The following is a 17,996-nucleotide window of genomic DNA, read 5'->3' as shown; positions in this document are numbered from 1 at the left end:
TTCTCATTTTGCTTTTCTTATACGGCTGAATTTATCTATGTAAAGTCTACCCATAAATGAAAGAAGGTTTTCATTACTGGTGTAAAATTGCGCGTTTGAAATTCGCACAGGTAGACATAAAAATAATTTTGTCGTATGACGGCATACATAAATGCAGACTCACGTAAAGTAGATATAACAAGAAAAAGACTTACAGTAAAAATAATAAATAAAATAATGGTGTGGTTCAAAGTATGACGGGACACATAAGTACAGTTTCACGTCAAATACGGCTGAATTTATGTATGTAAAGTCTACCCATAAATGATAGAAGGTTTTCTTTACTGGTGTAAAATTGCGCGTTTGAAATTCGCACAGGTAGACATAAAAATAATTTTGTCGTATGACGGCATACATAAATGCAGACTCACGTAAAGTAGATATAACAAAAACCAGATTTAACAGTAAAAGTAATAATAATAAATAAAATAATGGTGTGGTTCAAAGTATGACGGGATACATAAGTACAGTTTCACGTCAAATGTATATCATAAAAAACAGACTAAACAGACAAAGTAGTCTTATTGAATTAAATAGTTTAGTCATTCATAGTATGTCAAGATCCTTAAGTAAAAGTAATATCAATAAATGAAATAATTTTGCCGTTCAAAGTATGTGGTTTTACGTAACCACAGAGTCACTTCAAATGAATATCTAAAAAAGACATATAAAAGAATACTATAATACGTAATTAAGATGATAACAAACGTCAGTACGCAAAATCTATACTTCAAGACCATCTTGTATTATTTGTGAAGTTGATACGGAATATTTATCAACAAGTTCTGGGTATCTTCCGATGAACTTTTTTAGAAAAAGGACGAGACGTTCTTTGACATACCCCTGGTTCATCAATTTTCTGCTCAGACACTGGTGACGTTTTACAAAGTCTGAATAGGAGCTGCAAGCTCTTGAATACCTAATAAGTTGGGAAATGTATATTCCATATGCAGGTGAAGTTGGTATATTACTACTAAGGTGGGGGAAATTGATAATTTCAAAATTAAAATCGTCTCGTTTGTCATAGATTCTGGTACTGAGATGACTGTGTATGTCAAATTCGAGGTATAAGTCTAAAAATGAGGCAGAGGAAGCCGTGTCTGTGGTCTCTTTAATTTCTAGTTCTGTTGGGTATATTAATGAAATCCAATCAGAAAAGTTCGGATTGTTAATGGAAAGAACATCATCAATATATCTGCATGAAAGTGAAATTAAATAACCTGGCTTCTTTGATCTTCTTGTTTTTGACAAGTGTCTGAAGGAACTCCGATTCATATGAAAATAAGAAGAGGTCGGCAAGGAGAGGCGCACAGTTTAATAGCTTCACAGGAAGCTATTAAACCAAGAGTTCCAAATGGTGAAGTTGAAATCATCCCTTCGTAAATTTTACGGACGCCATCACGAGTTGGTTGACCGTTATGGAATAACCGTTTCACAAATGATATCGGATATGTTCCTTACGTCGTAACTACAATCCCCTTCCCTTTCATGAATGTGACCTACCGAATTAGACTATTTACCGGATTTGTAATCACATAAGCAACACGACGGGTGCCACATGTGGAGCAGGATCTGCTTACCCTTCCGGAGCACCTGAGATCACCCCTAGTTTTTGGTGGGGTTCGTGTTGTTTATTCTTTAGTTTTCTATGTTGTGTCATGTGTACTATTGTTTTTCTGTTTGTCTTTTTCATTTTTAGCCATGGCGTTGTCAGTTTGTTTTAGATTTATGAGTTTGACTGTCCCTTTGGTATCTTTCGTCCCTCTTTTATAATCTCGGTCTTTTTTCTGAAATTAGTTCTATCAAAACTTTTGATTTTTCAACCTTGTATACCACCATTCCCCATGTGAAATTGAAAAACCGTCTAAAAGAAATAATCCACAATGCTTTTCATCATAAAAATGGAAGCATACGCTATAAATTTATTACTTTGGGATACCATAAGGCATATTTTGTAAATAGTGAACAAAGGGGTAAAACATGCTACACAGAGGAACAAGTGATCAGTATGCTGGAGTTTCTTATTGACAATATATTTGTTGAATTTGGAGGTAGACTTTTTCGACAAATTGTCGGCATTCCTATGGGAACGAACTGTGCGCCTCTCCTTGCCGACCTCTTCTTATTTTCATATGAATCGGTGTTCCTTCAGACACTTGTCAAAAACAAGAAGATCAAAGAAGCCAGGTTATTTAATTTCACTTTCAGATATATTGATGATGTTCTTTCCATTTTGGGTTCCATTAATATATCCACCAGAACTAGAAATTAAGGAGACAACAGACACGGCTTCCTCCGCCTCATTTTTAGACTTATATTTCGAATTTGACATACACAGTTATCTCAGTACCAGAATCTATGACAAACGAGACGATTTTAATTTTGAAATTATCAATTCCCCTCCCCCTTAGTAGCAATATACAAACTTCACCTGCGTATGGCATATACATTTCCCAACTTATTCGGTATTCAAGAGCTTGCAGCTCCTACTCAGACTTTGTAAAACGTCGCCAGTGTCTGAGCAGAAAGTTGATGAACCAGGGGTATGTCAAAGAACGTCTCGTCCTTTTTCTAAAAAAATTCATCGGAAGGTACCAAGAACTTGTTGATAAATATTCCGTATCAACTTCACAAATAATACACGATGGTCTTGAAGTATAGATTTTGCGTACTGACGTTGTTTATCATCTTAATAACATGTTATAGTATTCTTTTATTTGTCTTTATCGGTAATTTGTATATTTTTCCTTTGATGTGTACTCGCTGATAATGTCAGTATCAGTGGACTGGCCGTGATATAAAAATTATTGGGTTAGTACGCAATTGACATGCGCGAATACAACGCGTAAGGATCTACTTTCCCCTTTTATTCACAAAATTGCGCGTGATTTTTTTCGCAGAAACGCACGAGATTTTTGGCGAATGAAACACTTTACATTCACTGGTGGTAAGCGGATGGTCGTAACTAAAAGTTACGACCATCCGGAGATGGGAGACAACTCTAGGGATAAGTTTTTCTTTTCATATTTTCGTGCAGTAAAAGGTTCATTTGAGCCAAACCGCTGGTCTCATATACACTTATCGCGAGTGCGTTGATATTGAAACCAAATTTGATAGACAAAATCATTCCAATTTTCGTAAAATAGTCATTCAAAAGTTGGAGCTTGATGGTCGTAACTTTAAATGTGTGATGGTCGTAAATTCAACTATAATATTTTGGATGATGGTCGTAACTTTGAAAGATGACCGTAACTAGAGTATTTAGACAAACTTTTATTAATGTATTTTAAAAGTAAAAGTAATAAACTCAGATGTCATACATGATTTGTTACAAACAATAATATTTGTTACCATGATAATGGTATGCAGAAATTGAGCTAGGGAATTATTAAACACACACAGTTCAGATGTATTCAAAACGCTCATCATTTAGGAGGAATAGTGAAAACTGTTCAACTCGCATTAAGCCAAAAAGTATGTTTGGGTTGAGTATTAATATTTTTTTTTACTGTACGTTAAGGCATAAAATTATCAAATGCACGTGTGTTCCCTTATATTTTTTTTTTATTTTCGACTTTTTTTCTGCAATCATGTCGGCAGATGAAATTATTAAACGTACAATTCTGAACACTCATCGTTAACTTTTAATCATCTATTGCAGTTCTTGTAAACTATAGGCCTTCAAATATTCGGCTTTTGGTGGTTCATGCGGAATTTAAATCCACAAATACACTTCGGAGTCCTGGGTTGAGTTCAATATCGTAGCAGCTACGTATAGTGCTACGTAGATTTTGATTATTGAACGTGTAGCTATAGACTAGTTGCTAGATAGATATTGATAGCAGCTACGTAGCCGCTACGATATTGAACTCAACCCAGGATTTTTTAACGTGCTGTCTATTTTTTATCGATTACATAACGATTATATATATATATATTTTACTGTGAGGCAAAATATGTCTTGTAAAAGTTCAAACGTCATCTATTCTCTCATATGTTCAAATTGTGAGGAATTCTATGTTGGAGAGACAAAAAATGAACTGCGGACTAGAATGACTTTACATAGACAGCAAACCAACCATGAAGATTTAACACTCATCAGGGCAAACGACCATTTCCATCGTTGTTCTAATGGACGATTTAAAATATTTCCATTGTATATGGTCAATCGTCAAAATGATTTATATACAAGTCACATTACCTGAAGATCTGCGGAAGCAGTGAAAGTACTAGTAAAAAAGTGATGCATTGAAACCGTTTTTATCTTTTAATAATTTTCTTATATATATATATATATATATATAGCGGTATATCATTGATATTAGTTCTAAGTATTGGTACGGAATGAAAACTGAATCCATTGTGTCGCAATAAAAATTGTATTAATCTCTCGAAAGTAGGAATATTGTTGATATATATATTTTACACTTCTACACGCGCTGACTTTAAAAGTAAAATAAAATACTAGTTTGAAGCCAGGCTTAAGCTTGTAACCAGGATAATATGTCAGAGACTTAGGTAAAACTAAATGTACTGCGGCAACTATCACATACAAACCCCACGGTATGCAGATTGAACATTATGTGTATGTTATATGTTTATATTGTATGAACGGCTACACGCTACTCATGGACTTCGTAATGGACATAAATGTCCACCTTATTATCAGCTTGATTTCACCAAATAACAATATGACTTCTAAAAATCCAGGCTAAAAATAAAGCGTATGTTCTTTAACTCAGGTACGGACCTGCGAATTCGCGGGAATGGTCTAGTCTAGATAACGACCTCCATAACCTATCAATATTAACTTTTAGATTATTTTGACTCCTTACTAATGCTATTTCGACTTATGTATCAATCTTAAATTGTAGATTAAAAAAAAAATCAACTAGTAGGTACATCCTCAAAAACTTTTTACAATGTTTATCTTTAACAAAGATGCAAAATCTAAAGAAGAAAAAAAAAAACAGGATACTGTTATTTCATGTGATGTCCATTTTACTAAAAATGCCTTTCCTTAAAATCATTTATTTTGTAATTAAAAATGATTTGATACATTTCGTGCTTTTTATTTCTAATTAAGAATTATCATAACCAAGGCTGTGTTTCTTATTTTAAAATGAATTCTCCACTTTTGAGAAATTTACATTGTTAATGAATTTAATTGCTTATACATTAATTCAACTATTTGCCTCTGGTTAGTTTTATACATTATATTTTCAGTATATATGACTGTCATTTCATTTTGTATTGTTTCGTTCGATTCGTTCCAATTTTCTTCCGTTTCGCACTTTACAGGTACCCCTCTCTTCACCCCCTTTATATTTTATCATTGGTGAAAACAACTTCACAATATATAATATAATATTTCATATAATAAAAGACACGTTTAAAACTGTTGACTTGCCTTGTTCGGTCCAAAACATTTTAAAAATTTGGAATTTTAAACCAATTTGAAACTTTAATCAAAATTCCCCCAAACTAATATTTGAAAACTTTTTTTAAAATTTTAATTGATAAGTGTTACACAGATTGAAATTGCTTTATTTTACGTTGTATGTAAAATTTTTAAAAAATCTTCAGAAATACAACATATAATATATACATACAATAAAAGACACGTTTAAAACTCTTGACTTGCCTTATTCGGTCTTATTTAAAACAGAGTTACGACCATCACAAATTTTCGTTACGACCATCCTCAACATTTTTGTTTTTTTAGTTACGACCATCATGCTCGAATTTTTGAATGCCTATTTTACGAAAATTGGAATGTTTTAATGCATCAAATTTGGTTTCAATATCTCCGAACCACCGAATAGTTTGTATGAGATAAGCGGTTTGACTCAAATGAACATTTTACTGCACGAAAATCGGAAAAGAAAAACTTATTCCTAGAGTTATCTCCCATCTCCGGATGGTCGTAACTTTTAGTTACGACCATCCGCTTACCACCAGTGTACATTGTTTGAAACTTTCACAAAGTTAGTTTAGCCTTTTAGAACGATTGATGTCAAAATGTAAACAAAATATGCATGAAAAAGCCGATAGACTTTTAAAAAAAATGCGTTATCTATAATTGATATATTAAGTACATGACTAACATTATTGTATTGTCCATGATGTTCCAATCCGAGTTTTTATGCATACAATACCAATACATAGCCGGGTGGTGTTCCAAGTAGTTTTCTTTCACATAAATAGTGACCAAAAAGGTACCGCTATCGCATGAGAGAAGCTAGAAAATAATGGTCAATTTAAAGACAGATATTCATAGAACAAAGAACAAAAAAGTGAACTTATTCATTTGCCGATCTACATGTAGGATAAATTTTAAAAAGGGGGGTAACCGGGGTCACCAAACTATACATGTATAAAGGTCTGCTTTGACCTGAATTGTAGCCTTTATAAGCTAAGAGGTGACTGACACGGGTCGCCTTCCCCTAAATTCACATAAGAAATTAAAGGTAACCACAGTGACTGTAAACTCAAATCTCATTTTTCTGGTCCGTGTTGAAAATAGATGAACAAGACTTTGACAAAAGCAAGAATTATATTAAGCTAAAAGTTTAGTGACGTCTATTAAAATGTTTGAAATAATTATGAAGTAGGCAAGAAATGAGCTTGTTCAGATAATTTACAAATAACTTTAACAGTCACTCAGCTCCAAAAATGTCTCCTCACATAGTCCAAATAATCATGACGAAAAAATATAATAAACTTTCAAGACGTCATAATTATTTGGACTACTCAGTGCTTTCTTAAAATTATTTGAAATCAATGTGATCGTTTTCATGATGAACACTGAGCGAATAATGACAAGATAAATGTAATTTTATCCACTAAACTAAGTAAAATATAATTATAATAACTTGTCGTTAAAACTTAAAAATGATGATCGATGAACAATCTGCTGATTCATATCGTATCATTCTAATGTTCTGACTTACTATGCTCGGGGGGTCATGGATGCATGGATAGGACCTTTATCGGGACTCCGGGATCGGGTGTTTTTAAGCTCGTGATTTCGGGATGTCGGGATTTACTTTATTTAAATTCGGTACCTCGTGATTTCGTGTTTTTAAACGGGCCGGGATTTCGGGATCAGGAACCCTCCTATCCCCCTCTATGTTGATGCTTTGTGAAAAATACAGAAATTTGACTTACCGGTATGCTACCATTATATTTGCCATCGTTAGAGTCATGTCCAAAGCAGAATATTAATGAAACACATGCAATAATTCCTTCAAATCTTTATACTTTGTGCAAGAGAACGCCATGTTTAATGTTTACTGCACTGTGACAAAATTTCAAATGACGTAATGCAGCCTGTGACGTCAAGTGTGATTCGCCGTGATCCGACGCGAAAAAGAAGTTCGTTTGTTATTTACTCTGTTATTGTAGTGATTTTTAATTTTTTTTTAAATTACCGATAAACAGAATAAAGCACTTTTAGTTTTTGATACTGACTTTATCACAGAAAATATCAGGCTCGCCCTTCGGCATTGACCGTATATTCATCTCGAAATATCAATGTTATTTGTACAAGGCTTAGAAACAGGTAGAAAGCGAGGCTGTTGAGTACAAATAACAGATTGATATTTCGAGACAATGTATGGTTATTCTTTATATACTGCAACTCTCATAACTGTTCAAAATGAAGTATTTAGGGTAAAAACCGTCATTCTTTAATTGTGAGCGGACAACGTAAAATTGCCGCGAACCTGTATGTTTTATTGACGTCATAAATAAAACTCTACGGAAACACATTGTCAACGTCATAAACAAGGCGATACGGTCAGTGACTGTATATCACATATGAATATACGGTCAATGCAATTTGACTGCTCAAATAGCACAGCTGCAGTATATTTATTAATATTACTTTTACTGTTTAGTCTGTTTTTTTAGATATCCATTTGACGTGCCTCTGTGCTTATGTATCCCATCATACTTTGAACGACACAATTATTTTATTTATTAGATATTACTTTTACTGTATTTTATTTCTTATTATTACTTTTACTGTTAAGTCTGTTTATTGTGATATACATTTGACGTGACTCTGTTCTTAAGTATCTTGTCATACTTTCAATGACAAAATTATTTTATTTATTAATATTTCTTTTACTGTTAAGTCTGTTTTTTGTGATATACATTTGACGTGACTCTGTACTTATGTATCCCGTCATACTTTGAACCACACAATTATTTTATTTCTTATTATTACTTTTACTGGTAAGTCTGTATATTGTGATATACATTTGACGTGACTCTGTTCTTAAGTATCTTGTCATACTTTCAATGACAAAATTATTTTATTTATTAATATTTCTTTTACTGTTAACTCTGTTTTTTGTGATATACATTTGACGTGACTCTGTACTTATGTCTCCCGCCATACTTTGAACCGCACAATTATTTTATTTATTATTATTACTTTTACTGTTAATTAAGTCTGTTTTTTGTTATATCTATTTTACGTGACTCTGTATTTATGTAACCCGTCATACTTTGAACGACAAAATTATTTTATGTCTACCTGTGCGAATTTCAAACGCGCAATTTTACACCAGTACTTAAAACCTTCCATCCTTTATGGGTGGATTTTACATAGATGAATAAAATCGTATAATATAAGCAAAATGAGGATGTTAAATTTGATCTATGCCTTTTTGTGCTTCTTCGTTACATTTGTTGTTATTATAGTGATTAAGATGATAACACAATGTTGACTGTTGTACCCCTATTTTTGACATTTTTTACCTATTGTGTCTGTTTGTTTTGTTCACGCATCGTTGACAATATTATGGCATTTGATGCGACTGTCATACAAGTGAGAGGTTTAGCTAGCTATAAAACCAGGTTCAATCCACCACTTTCTACATAAGAAAATGCCTGTACCAAGTCAGTAATATGACAGTTGTTATCCATTCGTTTGGTGTGTTTGAACTTTTGATATTGCCATTTGATTGGGGACTTTCCTTTTTGAATTTTACTCGGAGTTCAGCATTTTTGTGATTTTACTTTATGATACTTTTCGTTTTCAAATTTACTTTGAGTTCGGTGTTTTTGTTATTTTACTTTTTCTCTAAAATCTTGTCCGTTTATTTGCAGACTCTATTTCATATTGTGGTAGCAACTTTCAATTTGACAAACTATTGACCTTTTGTGGTACATAAGAGAATCTCATGCCATTGCCACAAGGTCATGCATGAGAGTCTGGATGGGGTCTGTTATTCTGTAAACATTTAATTTTCACCCCTTTTTTCTCTATTCTTCAAAAAATTAACCCCTTTTTTCTCTTATTTTCAAAAAATTAGACCACGCATTTCTCTAATTTTCATTGGTTTTGCCCGTTATTCTCTAATCTTCATTTTTAAGGGCATTATTCTTTAATCATTTAACCCCATCCAAACCCTCATGCATTTCTCTGACTTTTTATGACGTCTTAACAATAAAGCCATTGGATGTTGGATGTGTACTGATATGATTGATAATTTAGTCTTAGATGCATGATTTATTCTGTTAGTGGGGTTGAACTAGCCGTTAGTAAATGCGAGTACTCACATATCTGCACTTGGTGTCTTTTGTATTTGGGATGTACAAGTACACGGCCACGTCCACTTTGTGTTTTTGTTAGATGTATTTTTATTTGTATCAATCTGTTGAGTTTTTCAACTGATTTTTATCGTTCGTTCTTATTTTGTACTGCTACACCACGGTCCTGAGTAATGTAATGCAGTCGTTTGTTGCTGTGCTTTATATTTGTTTTCATTCATATTTTTGTACATAAATTAGCCGTTAGTTTTTCTCGTTTGAATTGTTTTACATTTGTCATTTCTGGGCCATTCAAGGCTGACTAGGCGTATGGGATTTGCCTATTGATGAAGGCCGTTTTGTGACCAATTGTTGTTAATTTCTGTGTCATTTGGGTCTCTTGTGGAGAGTTTTCTCATTTGCAATCATACCACAACTTCTTTTTTATATCAACAGAACAGACAGTACTGTGGTCCACCAAATGGTCTTCACAGAACAGTCAATACTGGCTTAGGTCTATCAAAAGGCCTCCACACAACAACCGATTCTGTCTAATGTCCGCCAAAATGGCTTTCACAGAACAGTCAATAGCATCTAAATTCTACTTAAAAATTCTAACACTGTCATAGTAAGAGAAACTTAGAAATCAAATGACTATCTTCAATTGAAAGAAATAACTCATTGTAAAAAAATCGTGTAAAAAGAAAATAAATCAGATATGTTTCAATCAGATTTTACCAAACAGGGATAAATTTAATCAGAAGAGACTGTTTCATTTAGTGCTACATGCATTAACTACATCCAGTCAGGAAAACTCCAACTTTATTTCTTCTCTTTAAATTAATTTGCCCAATATCCAATTTGTTAGATATTCCGTAACTTTGTCTGAAGACAAATTTCTTTTAAACAAAAATGACTCCATGATGCACGATATCGAATATTTGTGTAATTGAACATTCTTGATATTTTGATTTTATCGTTTTGATTTATTGTATTTGTTATACATATTAACTATTACATACTCGGTCACACCTTAACGGGTAGCGCTAACGGATGCCTAACGGATAATTTTTTTTCAATCTGTTTATGTCCGTTAGACGTCCATTCTTATCCGACAGACGTCCGTTCATATCCGTTGCATGTCCGTTAAGCGTACGTTTTATCCATCGACGTCCGTTCTGTCCGGTGGAAAATTTTGAGCATGTTCAAAACTTTGAACGGACGTCCAACGGATAAAATGTCCGTTGAACGTCCGTTAGGCGTCCGTTTTGTACGTTACTCGTCCGTTTTGTACGTTACTCGTCCGTTTCGTTTCCGTTTTGTATCCGTTACGTGTCCGTTCTACATCCGTTGGAGGTCTGGAAGATAAATTCACCAACGGACTTCTACCGGACGTTTAACGGATAAAGTGGATGAGAAACGGACTTCTACCGGACGTATAACGGATAAAACGGATGATGAACGGATCTGAAACGGATAAATGCCAATTGAAAATTTCGCGTGAGAAATGTCAATTATTGGTATGTCAGATTTCTTAAGGTTCATGAATTCTTATTATTCATAATCGATCTTAGAGTATAGGCACGTCTTCAAACAATCAAGCAGTTCTTATTCAGGCCAGACACTGCCCTTTGGCGGCATTTTGAAGAACAAACCAAAACCAGTTACACAGAAACATTTTGAATATTTATGCGATTTACATGTATTATTATTTTCGCCTTTGATTTTTCCTTAAATCTTGTTCATCCGTTTTATCCGGTACGCTTCCGTTAGGTGTCCGTTTTATGCGGTACTCGTCCTTTGGATGTACTTTCGATATCCGTTCTGTCCGGTACGTTTCCGTTTCTCGTACGTTGCATATCCGGTGTGTGTCCGTTATGCATCCGTTACACGTCCGTTTTATTCGTTCAGTACATCAACGGACTCCCAACGGATAACAATTTTGTCAACGGACAACTTTTATTTTCATCCGTTAGGCGTCCGTTCGTGCTATCCGGTAAGGTGTGACCGAGGCTTTAGGCGTCCGTTCGTCTTATCCGGTAAGGTTTGACCGAGGCTTTACAGTCTTATATCATGAAATTGCTTTAACTCAAATGAATTTTTGAAGCCGAAGATTTGTATCAAAATAGACTTCAATACATCTTATCTTATTTTATTAAAGAAACAACAAACAGATATTTTATATAGCATTTACCCCCGATCACGAAAAAAAATCTTTGAGTAGATATAAAAAGAGAAATCAATAAATGAGAAAAACGGATTGATAAATAAATAAATTCGTTACCAAATAGATCAGTTACGAAATAAAGTTAAACGTAGCTTACTTATAAGCTAGTGCTTGCGGCTTAATAGACTAATACCATTTCTCATTATAGTAACAGGACCAATCTTTGGAAAGTCTTTGTTTTACATAGATTTATAATTCAACTTATATATAATATTTTATTCATTATCAGATGTCGAAATTTCATCACAAGGGAAGCTGGTAAAAATGCCTTAAATTCAATGTACAGGTATTCAGGCAAAGAATCACCAAATAGAAAACACAAACTTTTCTTCACGGTGAACAATATTGCAGGGGCGTCCGTAAATCTCTTAAATAAACTTTTTAGAACCTTCATATTTAAATATATCTGTTTTAAATTACTTCTCAGATAAATATTTCCCTTTTTTATAGCATTAACTGTACCAAATTTACTGAACCAGATGCTCATTTCGACAATAATTGTCCCTTCGATGATTTACAAGGCAAAACTATTCAAATATTCAAACCTTATGCAAAAAGAGCTGAACAAAGAAAACAAAACATCAAGCAAACTTCTGACAAGGAATCAGAGCTATACAGAAAACAGAAGCCCTTCTTAATTAAAGATGATTTCCAAAATTTTATAATTGCAAGTTTAAATAATTTTACTGGATTAAGCATTTTTTATATTACACTGATCAATTAAAACAATTTACGACAATCAAATTAAAGAAATGACAATGTCGAAATTAAAGAGATCATGTGTGTGTGGGTGTTGTGAACTTTCAATCCACGAAAAGGGTGAGATGCAATCACCGCGAGATTTGTAAAAAAACAATTTTCTATCCAAAATTACAAAGCTCATTCCCATTTATGAAAGCCATTTTCTTTTACTCAAATACATATCTTTGTACGTTATTATACTTTTTCTACTTCAGTTTTTAAATTTCAGTACAAACTCTTCCAATTAATTATATAGGCTATTTTATATGGTGGCATATATCTGCCCCTACTTGTCACTTAGTTAAGTAGTCATAATTAGCCAATTAAGTCGACTTGTCAGTAAATTGAGTCTACTTGTCACTTAGTTAAGTATACTTGTTAGAAAATAGTTACATTTTATTATCTGACAAGTAGACTTAATTAACTGACAAGTCGACTTATTTGGCAAGTAGGGGCAGATATATGCCACCATACTTGTATCTTATCCTCCCCTGAATATTTCCTCGATGTATCAAATGTATATTATCAACTTTTATTTTTATTATAGTCTCAATAGAGAAGATAGTCCTAAAAAAAAACACGATTTTATATTTTCATACTTGCATGGACATGAACAAGGTAAATAATTACCATATAAAATTAACGGCAGATCATCAAGTTCTATATTCTTTGTCATATTCGTTGTTTATCTAGGCAACTATGTTAGCGTGAAAGTAACAAGAAAACATTGCAAACATGTTTAATGCTTTGGAAAAAGTCATTCTAAAATGTTCTTTGTCAACGGAAGTCAATTTTAAAAACCATTCTTCGTTAAAACCATTTTCATAACAAAATTAATGAAAAGCATAACAAAATCAATTGCTTTTTTATTTGTTGGTGACATACATGGGATTAAAAATTGCAGAGAAAACAAATTGGCGTATCTGTCACTCAGCTTGAAACAACTATTTCTTGTGATTTTGGAAATTGAAACGGAAGTGGAGTAATGAAGTTAAGTTGTCGTAATTTATTGTATCGCATTGGCACATAATATCGTACAATACTAGAAGCTAATGAAACGTTTTATAGAAAAATATATCAATCTTTCAAACCACTCATTCCTTTAGAATAAAGTCAACAATAGCAATCTTTGCGCCGGAAGCTTCGAAGATTGGACTTTGTATCATTTATAATATTTTTTATTTACTGCCATGGAGTGTATTTCAGACTGTCATTTTCCCATTCATATTGCAAGAGAGTTCACAGTGTCTTCACTATATTAAGTTTTTATCAGATAGTGGGTATAGAGAAGGTCGGAATAAAACGAGTTGCATAGCTTCGTAACATTTCACAACACCAATGATATATCTATGACTATAAATCAATGGCTGACAAGAAAGGATCGTCCAATTTTATTTGTCATGATATGATGAGCCTATTTTACTAACATTAAGACTCAAACTAGAGATCTTTATTCGCAAAAAGAATTGCATTTTTTCTTGATTTCTCATTTCTGATTAAAGCATAACGTGAGATTTATCATAGGGTTGGGAAAGGGACTTTGAAGAAGTATTGGGTTATTTTTCGTTTTATTCGTGGTTTTTTTTTCATTCACGTTTCAAAATCTTAACTAAATGATGTCAGCCTTTTATTCAACACTTGTTGCTTGTGAACGGGTTGGGTTTTTTTTTAAGTAAAATTAGTTTTAAATTCATTCTTTTAGATTCGACTTCAAATGATCAATATAAAAAATGAAACTTCAGTACTAATAAAAATACTGTTGACTCATGTGTTTGCACCTGTCTCAAGTTAAAAATGTCCCCAAAGTGTCCATGGAAATTTAATACTTTTCTTCTGGTTGTGTATCAAAAATTCATTTTAATATCCGATTGTCATGTTACATCAAAGTGTTGTTCTTGTGGAAGCCTTATAATATAATAGGATTCATTAAAAGTTTGATTCATTTTATTCTTATAACAGCCATATGAATACTGTGATTTACAACTAACAAATGAATAAACAGTTTTTGTAGTTTTTACTATTACAAACCTGAACAGGTCAAACACAATAAAACCTGCCCAATGTCGATTGATTAATTAAAGTACATAGCTATCATTCCCAACTAGAAATCTCTATTTTGCGATAACAAAACAAAAATAAAGATAAGAAGATATGGTATGGTTGCCAATGGTAAGATTATACAACAAATGACAAAATGACCTAGCAGCAAAACGTTATTGTCATAGGTGTTTTCCCAGGCATGGGAAAATCTGCAGAAACTATTCACTTCACGAGAGTAGCACAGCAAACTGATGAAGATGGTCACAGTTGTTAAAATAAAGCCCTCTTTAATTGTGATGCTCTCAAAGGTTATAGTTTATTACGTATACCGTTGCTGAAGGTTTTCCCAGAAATACGACATAAGGCCCGACTTCACATTGTTTTACATTTGTCATTTCGGGTCCTTTTATAGCTGAATATGCAGTGTGGGCTTTGCTCATTGTCGAAGGCCGTACGGTGACCTATAGTTGCTTATTTCTGTGTCATTTCTGTCTCTTGTGGAATGTTGTCTCATCATTTCACATCTCTTTTTTATTTTCATGGTCCATTTATGTTTCATTTTCTTACATTTCTCAATATTTGTCTTCGCAAACTTTTGGTTCAAACTACCAAAATGAAGGTTATTGAAAACACAAATACCATGCGCATTGAAATTGGTTTCAAACGTTAACCTTGTAATTCATAATCATGAAATAAGAATATAAGAAACCAACATATTAATATTGTTTATGTTCTTCTTCGCTATACTCATACGAACATAAAAATTGTCTTAATAATACATAAATAAAACAAAAAGCGATTTGGGATGAGAAATTGTACTGATTAGTTTAATAGAAATAAATTGTGACAACTCTGGTCATGTAAATCATGGTCTCTGGATCTCCAAAAATGGTAGGAAATCTACAAATATAAAATTGTTAAATCAGAAAAAGAGATAACTGTATTTAATTACATATCATGAATGCAAAATATACGTGTCGATCTGATCATATAAAAAAGAAGATGTGGTATGATTGCCAATGAGACAACTATCCACAAAAGACCAAAATGACACAGACATTAACAACTATAAGTCACCGTACGGCCAGTAAATTTTTCTCGACAAGAGAAAAGGCGCGAAATCTGGATATATATGTGTGAAAACCGAATTACTGATTTAAGCGTATGCGAATATTTATACGCCAAATTAAGAAATGAATTTATCATATTTCATATATATGAAATAATTTTTAACGGCCTTCAGGAAATATTTTAGACGACTAAACTGAATTCGGTTTTGACCTTTGGGTATAACGATTTGTGGACGTAATTAGATAGAATACATTGGATATGTCTACTTTGATGGACTGAAGTGGTCCCTTTAGCACCTGAGGTCGAGATAGTTCTGCGAAATATCTAGCAGTAATGAAATCTTCACCAACATGAGGAATAAGCGACAATTTGTCAAGACACACTTTATTAGATTCTAATGACAATTAAAATCACGAGCGGACATTCAAAGATGGCTGACTTGGGAAATCACTGACTTTCTACGACAACTTATTGAGATGATCTAGCAATTACCTTCCTACTTTTCTTCATAAATGTAATAAGAAAACGCTAAACAATCACACTTAAGAGAATTTGACTATTTTTCATTTTTTTGTCGTTTGATAATTAGCCCAGTAAATAGACGTGATCGCAACCATATTTATTTCGATTTCTCTTGATAATAAAAGTAATAAGAACACAGTTTATCATTTCTTGAATGCTCAGCGCACGGAATTTAAATTTTATCAAATCAAAAATGTATAAATGTGATAAATATTCATTGTATATAGCATAATTATTTATATTTTGTATGCATGTTTTTAACTTCTCTGTACCCTATGAACTTGCATAGTTTTATGAGAACAACCTATTTATCTATCTATAACTTAACAAGGGCAAAGCGGAATTAACTTTGTCTGAACAAATGTCACTTAGCTACAATGTCGTTTTGTAGTTTAAAGAAAGTTGTGGCTTCTTAAATAAATCTCTAAATTTAGAATGATAATAAAATTTGATAAGTTTCTGGTTTATAATTGTAATATTTATTAAACCCGATGATTAAATAAGTACAGTTATTTTTTTATACGGTTAACGTTCATTTGCTCTTACTTTTTACATATTAAATTCCAGCGCTCTAAAACTGTTGCTGTATGTACAGCACAACCTTTTTGTTGGTCAAAAATATGGAGGTAAGCATTATACATTTACGTTGCTCGGATGTTATGGTCCTTATTTTTTCAGGCGAACATTTACCAGAAAAGTCACATTATGCTGTATAACAATCTAAAATGTTGTTATTGATAGATTCAGATATATAACTGAAATAGTATATACTTATGCATAACTTAAGAGATGGCGTTGGATTGGCCACGTATTAAGAAAAGGAAATGAGGATATCACCAAGATTGCTTTGCGATGGACACCTGATGGTAGACGAAAAAGAGGGAGGCCAAAAAGAGACCTGGCTCAGAATGAAAGAATCAGAGATGAAAGCACTTAGGAAGACTTGGAAGGGGATCGAGAAGAAGGGAAAAGACAGGCAAATGTGGCGAGTACTGGTTGAGGCCTTATGTGCTGGCAGGCACGAAGAGGATGATCAATGATAACTTATGGTTAAACAAAAAGAAGAGTAGTTTCAGGGAATATTATAGATGAGATATGAGTGACAATGAGACAACTCTCCATCCAAGTCACTATTTGTAAAAGTAAACCATTGTAGGTACGGTCTAGGTACGATTGAGAAAAAAAAGAACATAAAATATCTATAACAGAAGAATTTTGTAATAATATTTCGCGATGAGCGGTCAAGTCAACTTGCTTAAATTTGTCAAAATAATCTTAAATGTATCGATAATGTATAATTTGCTTGCAAGTCAATAATTCCATCTCATGTGAATCTGTGTTCATGCAATAATACATTTGACCTTAAGCTGGCGATGGCTTATTCATGGACTAAGCATGTTTAGTTATAAAAAAAAAAAGAATGTCAATATCGAAAATATAACAGTGAGTCATCTGAAAACTACTTCGCTTACTCATTCGTCTACAGGTTAAAGTTAAACATATGATTTAGATATTTTAAATTTTTGAATCGATGACATGGAATCAAACAAATTTGGCAAACTATTTGCAGTATTCGAATGCACATATTTTAGTGTATTTATTTTTACGTTTATCTTTATATCGGATCATAGACCGTCGGAAATTCTTCGGATTTCATCTATAATGTTAGTTAGATAGCGTCTAGTCTAAGATACACACATAATGGGGATACATTATTATAATTTAAATGTATGTTTTAGTATGTTATAGATTGATTATGAAATTTGAGTCAAATCGGTTAACATGAATTTGACAGCTAATGTCCCTTTTTAAG

Source organism: Mytilus edulis, chromosome 10, assembly GCF_963676685.1.
Source record: "Mytilus edulis chromosome 10, xbMytEdul2.2, whole genome shotgun sequence".
NCBI lineage: Eukaryota > Metazoa > Mollusca > Bivalvia > Mytilida > Mytilidae > Mytilus > Mytilus edulis.
The sequence above is the reverse complement of the archived record's forward strand: the minus strand, read 5'-3'. Positions refer to the sequence as shown.